This window comes from Marmota marmota, unplaced genomic scaffold (assembly GCF_001458135.2).
Source record: "Marmota marmota marmota unplaced genomic scaffold, marMar, whole genome shotgun sequence".
NCBI lineage: Eukaryota > Metazoa > Chordata > Mammalia > Rodentia > Sciuridae > Marmota > Marmota marmota.
The window spans coordinates 2,895,649-2,903,204 of record NW_026000169.1 but is presented as its reverse complement, the minus strand read 5'-3'; the positions used below and the strand labels follow the sequence as shown (position 1 = coordinate 2,903,204).

The 7,556-nt window shown below is 35.5% G+C and overlaps 1 pseudogene; it reads right to left on the bottom strand.

Annotated features, from left to right (window-relative positions):
• Nucleotides 1-2,015: 2,015 nt before the first annotated feature.
• On the bottom strand, nt 2,016-3,187 carry LOC125611790 (annotated as a pseudogene).
• Between the last annotated feature and the right edge of the window lie 4,369 nt (nt 3,188-7,556).

Here is a 7,556-nt window from a genome sequence, read left to right as displayed (position 1 = left end):
TTGTAAAAAGTCTACAAAAATTTCTCCACTTGGAAATGTAATAGTTCTACCCTATCTCCGACAATGTAAATTTTTAAGATCTTCCCTTTTAGTTGCTATTGTCATGTTGCCTTCTCAGGTTTGTTTGATTTAACTCTATCTTCCATAGTGTTTATTAGGAATTTAACCTATCATTTTAGCTGTGTATTATTATTAACATTTTATTCTATTGCTCTTGTTAAAATGTTGTCTAACCTTTGAGTATTTTTAGTTCACAAAATTATTGATTTTCAACAATACACATATCCAGTTACATCAGTAACCCAAGTATCGTGTTAGTGAGGCAATAAGGACAAATCTAGAGCTTTCTCCTGTACTCTGGCTACCTCTGAAGTGACTTTTGATGATGGATTCAGAAAAATACCCTTTCCCATTACATGAAAATGGTCTTGTTCTTTTTAAAGTCAATTAGATGGACCTATAATATTGTTATTATATATAATTAAGAAATATCCCAGTGGGACCAGAACATTGGGCCTGTAATCTACTGATGGTCAGAAATGCAAATTTATATCCAGAGATATGGAGGTTCATGAACAAAAAAATTAGTTATTATAGTATTTTATATTAGCCCTCCAGTTTCTTTGAGGACCTAGACCTGTATCTCTGTTTTACTCATTGTCATTTTTGGGGGGGAGGGAGGTGTGGATACTGGGGATTGAAACCAAGTGCTCTTTACTATTGAGGTACATCCCAATCATTAGGATAATCCTGCATCAAATCCCAAGTAGCTGGGATTACAGGGCTGTGTCACGTGCTGGGCCTTCTTTAATCTGGGAATTAAAATACTTAATGTAAACAGCATGAATATTCTTTATTGACCAGTGGTTTAAAATATTGGTGGCATAAGAATACCCAAGAAGGCTTATCACCAGTAAAAATCCCTTGACTGCATTACAGACTTCAGAGTAGCATCTAAGAAATTATGTTTTTGACAAGTAGATCAGTTATTTAAAATAGTGAAGATAACATGAAATTTTAATTCGTCAAGTAGAGTTAAGTTCAGAAAATTAACAATAATATTGGCTTTTAAAAGATAGATGTTAATTTCTCTCAAAATCAATATATTTCTCATTATAAGAGATAGCCAAAGCTAGGCAATTCAGAACTGTCACAGCCCTTCCTTATGTAAGGAACTTGGATTCCCTCTAAATTGTTTCTTTATCTGTCTTACTGCTCCTTCGTCTTCAGTGAGGATGAACCTCATTGGTCCCAGATGGGTGTTTGAATGACAGTCACTACATTAACATTTGTCATGTGGGAAATTATCTTCATGCTATAATAGCCTCTAAGTACACTCCCATATAAGTGTGGTGTGGTGACACATACCTGTGATCTCAGTGACTCAGGAAGTTGAACCAGGAGGATCACAAGCTTGAGGCCAGCCTCAGTAACTGTCTCAAATTTTTAAAAAATAAAATAAAAAGGGCTGGGATATAGCTCAGGAGCAAGCCATCCCTGGGTCTAATTGCAGTACTAACAGGGGTTTGGGGGCAGGGGGAATTCCTAGTTTATGTGGTTAATTAAATCAAATTAAAACATAGTGAAATCATACTGAATGGTGGGACTGAAAATTGGTGCAACCACTCTGGAAATCAGTATGGAGATTCTTCAGAAAACTTGGAATGGAACCCCCATTTGACACAATTATCACACTCCTCAGTTTATACCCAAAGGACCTAAAATCAGCATAGCCACATCAATGTTTTATTTTATTTTGTTTTTTTTCCCTCCAAGCAGATTTATTTAACCTAACAAAATTTTATATACAAAGTGACCTGGACATGCTGCTTCAAAACATTATCCTTTTTTATTAATATCCTGAGAGGTTGGTTAAAAAGCAACTCACTCTAAAATAAATAGAAAATTACCCAGTGCACATTAAATGAATGGTTTAATCACTGCAACATAAATAGTTTTATAAGATAATTAACATAGGTAATTATGAAAGGCTGCCGGAGAACTAATGAGAGACATCAAGAGGCTACTTTGTGCACTGCCATTATGATGCCATCCTGCTTTTGTATCATAACATTCCCATTATCTGATTCTAGGCACACCACAGGATTATCAGTGGGGTTAGAGGTTAGTTTATCTGCTTGCTGGGCTAGAACAGATATCACCTTAGCATCTTCATCTGACAGGGTCCTGCAACAGCCAAGATAAAGTCCTTGTGAATCTATGCACTAGACTCCAACAATGGATGGATTCTTCATTGTATCCTCCAAGTGCTGCTCCAAACTCTCCTCCTTCACACTCAAAGCTCACCCCAGCACAAGCCACATCAATGTTTATAGCAGCACAATTCACAATAGCTAAGCTATGGAACCAACCTAGATGACCTTCAACAGATGAATAAATAAAGAAAATGTAGTAAATATACACAATGGAATATTACTCAGTCATAAAGAAGAATGTTATTGAAGCATTTGCTAGTAAATGGATGAAACTAGAGACAATAAGGCTAAGTGAAATAAGCCAGTCCCAAAAAACCAAAGGCTTAATGTTTTATTTGATATGTGGATATGAATACACAATAGAATTTCATTGGATTAGACAAAGGGATAAAGAGAAGGGGAAGGGAATAGGAACAGGAAAGAATGAATTGAACATAACTTTCCTGTGTCCATATATGAATACGTAGTCAGTATAACTCCATATTATGTAGAATCACAAGAATGGAATCCTAATTAGAATAAGTTCTACTCCATATATGTGTAATATATCAAAATAACTCTACTGTCATGTATATCTAAGAAGAACAAACAAGAAGATCACTAGAGACCTGAGAAGGCCTGCCCCACCATGTGCCCACCTTGCCAGAAACTGGAGAGGGCCACCACCACACTTGCAAAGAGATATCCACAGCATGCTGCAATTCCCTATCAACAAATATGTGGCTCCACCCAAAGCACCTTCATCTTGGGACACTACAGCCACACCATAACTCTCCCCACATGGTAATTTCCACTGTGGAATAATAGACAGGACCATGAAGCAGCTGCCTGCTGCAGCACTGCATGCCACAGTGCAGCATCACTGAACAGGCCAACTAATGCTGTTGCACATCCCATCCTTCCAGCAGTTGCCTCCATATTGGGACACCTCCACTACCATCTTGGGTTAACTTTGCTGCCACCTCTGCCATCTTTAATTGGGATAGCTTCCATCTTAGGACACTGACTAAGGTCTTGAAGCCCAACATCAAGGTACAGGCTTGATGCTACTGCCTACACCATAGGGACATGGATGGTTTCATCCAGGGAACAACAACCAGGAACTGGAAGACCATTACCAAGGTCCCTAGGGCCCAGTTGCACCAGAGTTATCCCTAATAGGTGTGCTAGCAGTCACCATCCTGTGGCAGAGGCAAAGAGAATCCTGCATGGGGTCACATCTTTCTCTTTTATCTCCTGCTAACAGCCAACTTCTTTTGAGTCCCTGTTCACTCATCCTAAAATCTAATACCTTTATATTCTCACATCCTATCTCATAAACATCACATCCTAGCCCCCACCCCCATTCTTTCTTTGTTTACCATTAGAAATAATTGTAAACCCTTAGATAAACCTACTAGCTATATGGTAGATGATAACCAAACTCATCATTCTGTTTATCATGACAAAACTGTAAATGTTCAAATAGAAGATAATCGATTTATGGCTGTACATTGGTTGCATTGGGTGCTACAAACATTGATCTCTCCCTTAAAGGTGAGGTATAAGTAAACTGCAGGGACACTACAAGATTGTAGGGTAGAAACTGCAATATCTCAGCTCCACACTGCAAGAGAGGAAGACACATAGACAACATGAAAAAACAAGGCAAGAAAGTGCCCCAAATAGAATCCATTGACAGTGCAGTATATGAAATATCAGAGGAGATCAGAATGTACATAATTAAAATGATCTGTGAATTAAAGAATGACATAAGAGAGCAAAAGGCAAAAATTCATCTTCCAACAAAGCAGTAAGAAAGCAAATATAGGCGAAAATTGATCACTCCAACAAAAAGATAAGAGAACAAATGCAGGTACCAAAAGATTACTTCAAAAAAGAGAGATTCTGAAAAACAAAAACACAGAAACCCTTGAAAGGAAGGAAACAATAAACCAAATAAAAAAACTCAATAGAAAGCATCACCAACAGACTAGATTACTTGGAAGACAGAACCTCAGACAATGAAGACAAAATACAATCTTGAAAATAAAGTTGACCACACAGTAAAGATGGTAAGAAACCATGAACAGAACATCCAAGAATTATGGGATAACATCGAAAGATCAAATCTAAGATTTATCAGGGTAGAGGAAGGTACAGATTCAAACCAAAGCAATGCACAATCTCTTCAATGAAATAAAATCAAAAAAATTTCCTAAAGAAGAAGAATGAATTGGAAAATCAAATACAGGGCACCAAATGTACAAAATTACAAGAGTGCAACACCAAGGCACAGTATAATGAAAATGCCTAGCATACAGAATAAGGATAGAATTTTAAAGGTGGAAAGAGAGAGGAATTATATTCCATATAGGAGGAGACCAATTTGGATCTCAGAAGATTTGTCAAACCAGAACCTCAAAGCTAGGAGATCCTGGAACAACATATACCAAGCTCTGAAAGAAAATGGATGCCAACCAATAACTTATATCCAGCAAAATTAAGCTTCAGAGTTGATGATGAAATTAAAACCTTCCATGAGAAAAGTTAAAAGAATTTATAGTGAGAAAGCCTGCACTATAGAACATTCTCAGCAAAATAGTCCATGAGTAGGAAATGAAAAACAAAAATGAAAATCAGCAAAGGGGAACTGCATTAAAGGAAAGGTCAACCAAAGGAGAAATCAAGTCAGGTTAAAAACCAAAAATAAACCAAAAGGACCAGGAATACAAAACATATTTCAATAATAACCCAGAATGTGAGTGTCCTAAACTAATCAATTAAAAGACATAGAAAGGAAGGTTGGATTATATATAAAAGACCCAATAATATGCTGCCTTCAAGAGACTCATCTCACAGGAAAAGACTGAAGGTGAAAGGATGGGGAAAAACATGTCTCTCATATGGACCATGTAAATAATCAAGGGTTTCCATTCTCATATCACATAAAATGGACTTCAAGGTCAGTCAGAAGGGATAAAGAAGGACATTTCATACTGCTTAAGGAAATCATACATCAATAAGACATAACAATCGTAAATATTTATGCCCCAAACAATGGGGCGTATATGTATATCAAACAAACCCTTCTCAAGTACAAGAATGAAATAGACCACAATACAATAATACTGAATGACTTTAATATACCTCACTCACCACTGGATAGACCTTCCAAACAAAACTAAACAAAGAAACTATAGAACTCAAAAAACAATATTTTAGACTTAACAGACATTTATGCAATATTCTATCCATCAATGAGTGGATAGACTTTTTTCTCAGCAACACATGGATTGTTCTCCAAAATAGACCATATGTTATATCACAAAGCAAGCCTTAGCAAATACAAAAAAATAGAGATACTATCTTGCATTCTGTCTGACCATAATGGAATGAAATTACAAATCAATGATAAAATGAAAAATAGAAGCTACTCCAACACCTGGAACCTAAATAATATGCTATTGAATGATGCATGGATAACAGAAGACATCAAGGAGAAGATAAAAAATTCTTAGAGGTAAATGAGAACACCAATACAACATATAAAAATCTCTGGGACACTATGAAGGCAGTGCTAAGAGGAAAATTCATTGCATTGAGCTCATTCATTAAAAGAATAAAAAGTCAACAAATAAATGACCTGACATTACATCTCAAAGCCCTAGAAAGAGAAGAATAAACCAACATCAAAAGTACTAGAAGATGAGAAGTAATTAAAATCAAGGTTGAAATCAATGAAATTGAAACAAAATAAATAATTGAAAAAATTGACAAAAACAAAAGCTTGTTCATTGAATAAATAAATAAAATTGACAAACCCTTAGCCACCTAATGAAAAGGAGAGAGAAAACTCAAATTACTAAAATTTGTGATGAAATATCATGACAGACACAATTTAAATACAGATGACAATTAAAAACTATTTTGAAAACTTATACTCCAGCAAAAATAGAAAACCTCTAAGACACTGACAAATTTCTAGAGGCATATGATCTACCCAAACTGAATCAGAAGGACATACACAATTTAAACAGATCAATTTCAAGCAAGGAAATAGAAGATGCCATCAGAAGCCTACTAACCAAGAAAAGCTCGGGACCAGACGGAATCTCAGCTGAGTTCTATGAGACCTACAAAGAAGAATCAATACCAATACTCCTCAAATTATTCCATGAAATAGAAAAGGAGGGAACCCTTCCAAACTCATTCTATGAGGCTAGTATCATCCTGGTACCAAAACCAGACAGACACACATCAAGGAAAGAAAATTTCAGACCAATAACCCTGATGAACATAGAATCAAAATTCTCAATAAAATTTTGGCAAATTGTATACAAAAACACTATGATCAAGTGGGGTTCATTCCATATGGTTAAACATATGGGAATCAATAAATGTAATTCATCACATCAATAGACTTAAAGATAAGAATCATATGATTATATTAATTGATGCAGAGAGAGCATTTGACAAAACACAGCACCCTTTCATGTTCAAAACACTAGAAAAACTAAAAATAGTAGGAACATATCTCAACATTGTAAAGCTATCTATTCTAAACTCAAGGCCAACATCATTGTAAATGGAGAAAAATTGGAAGCATTCCCTCTAAAAACTGGAACAAAACAGGAATGACCTCTTTCATCACTTCTATTCAACATAGTCCTTGAAACTCTAGCCAGACCAATTAGACAGATGAAAGAAATCAAAGGGATACGAATAGGAAAAGAAGAACTCAAAACTATCATTATTTGCTGACAACATGATTCTATACTTAGAGGATCCAAAAAATTCCACCAGAAAACTTATAGAACTAATAAATAAACTCAGCAAAGTAGCAGAATATAAAATCAATACCCATAAATCAAATGCATTTCTATACATTAGAGATGAATCCTCGGAAAGAAAAATTAGAAAACTACTCCATTGATAGTAGCCTCAAAAAAACAAAAAACAAACAAAAAAACAACCTTGGGTATCAATTTGACAAAAGAGGTGAAAGACCTCTACAATGAAAACTACAGAAAGAAATTGAAGAAGATCTTAGAAGATGGAAAGATTTCCCATCCTCTTGGATAGGCAGATTTAATATTGTCAAAATGGCCATACTACCAAAAGCGCTATACCAATTCAATGTGACTCCAATTAAAATCCCAATGTCATTCCTTATAGAAATAGAAAAAGCAATCATAAAATTCATTTGGAAAATAATTGGAGACCCAGAATAGCCAAAGCAATCCTTAGCAAGAAAAGTGAAATAGGAGGCATCGCAATACCAGATCTTAAACTGTACTACAAAGCAATAGTAACAAAAATGGCATGGAATTGGCACCAAAATAGACATGTAGACTAATG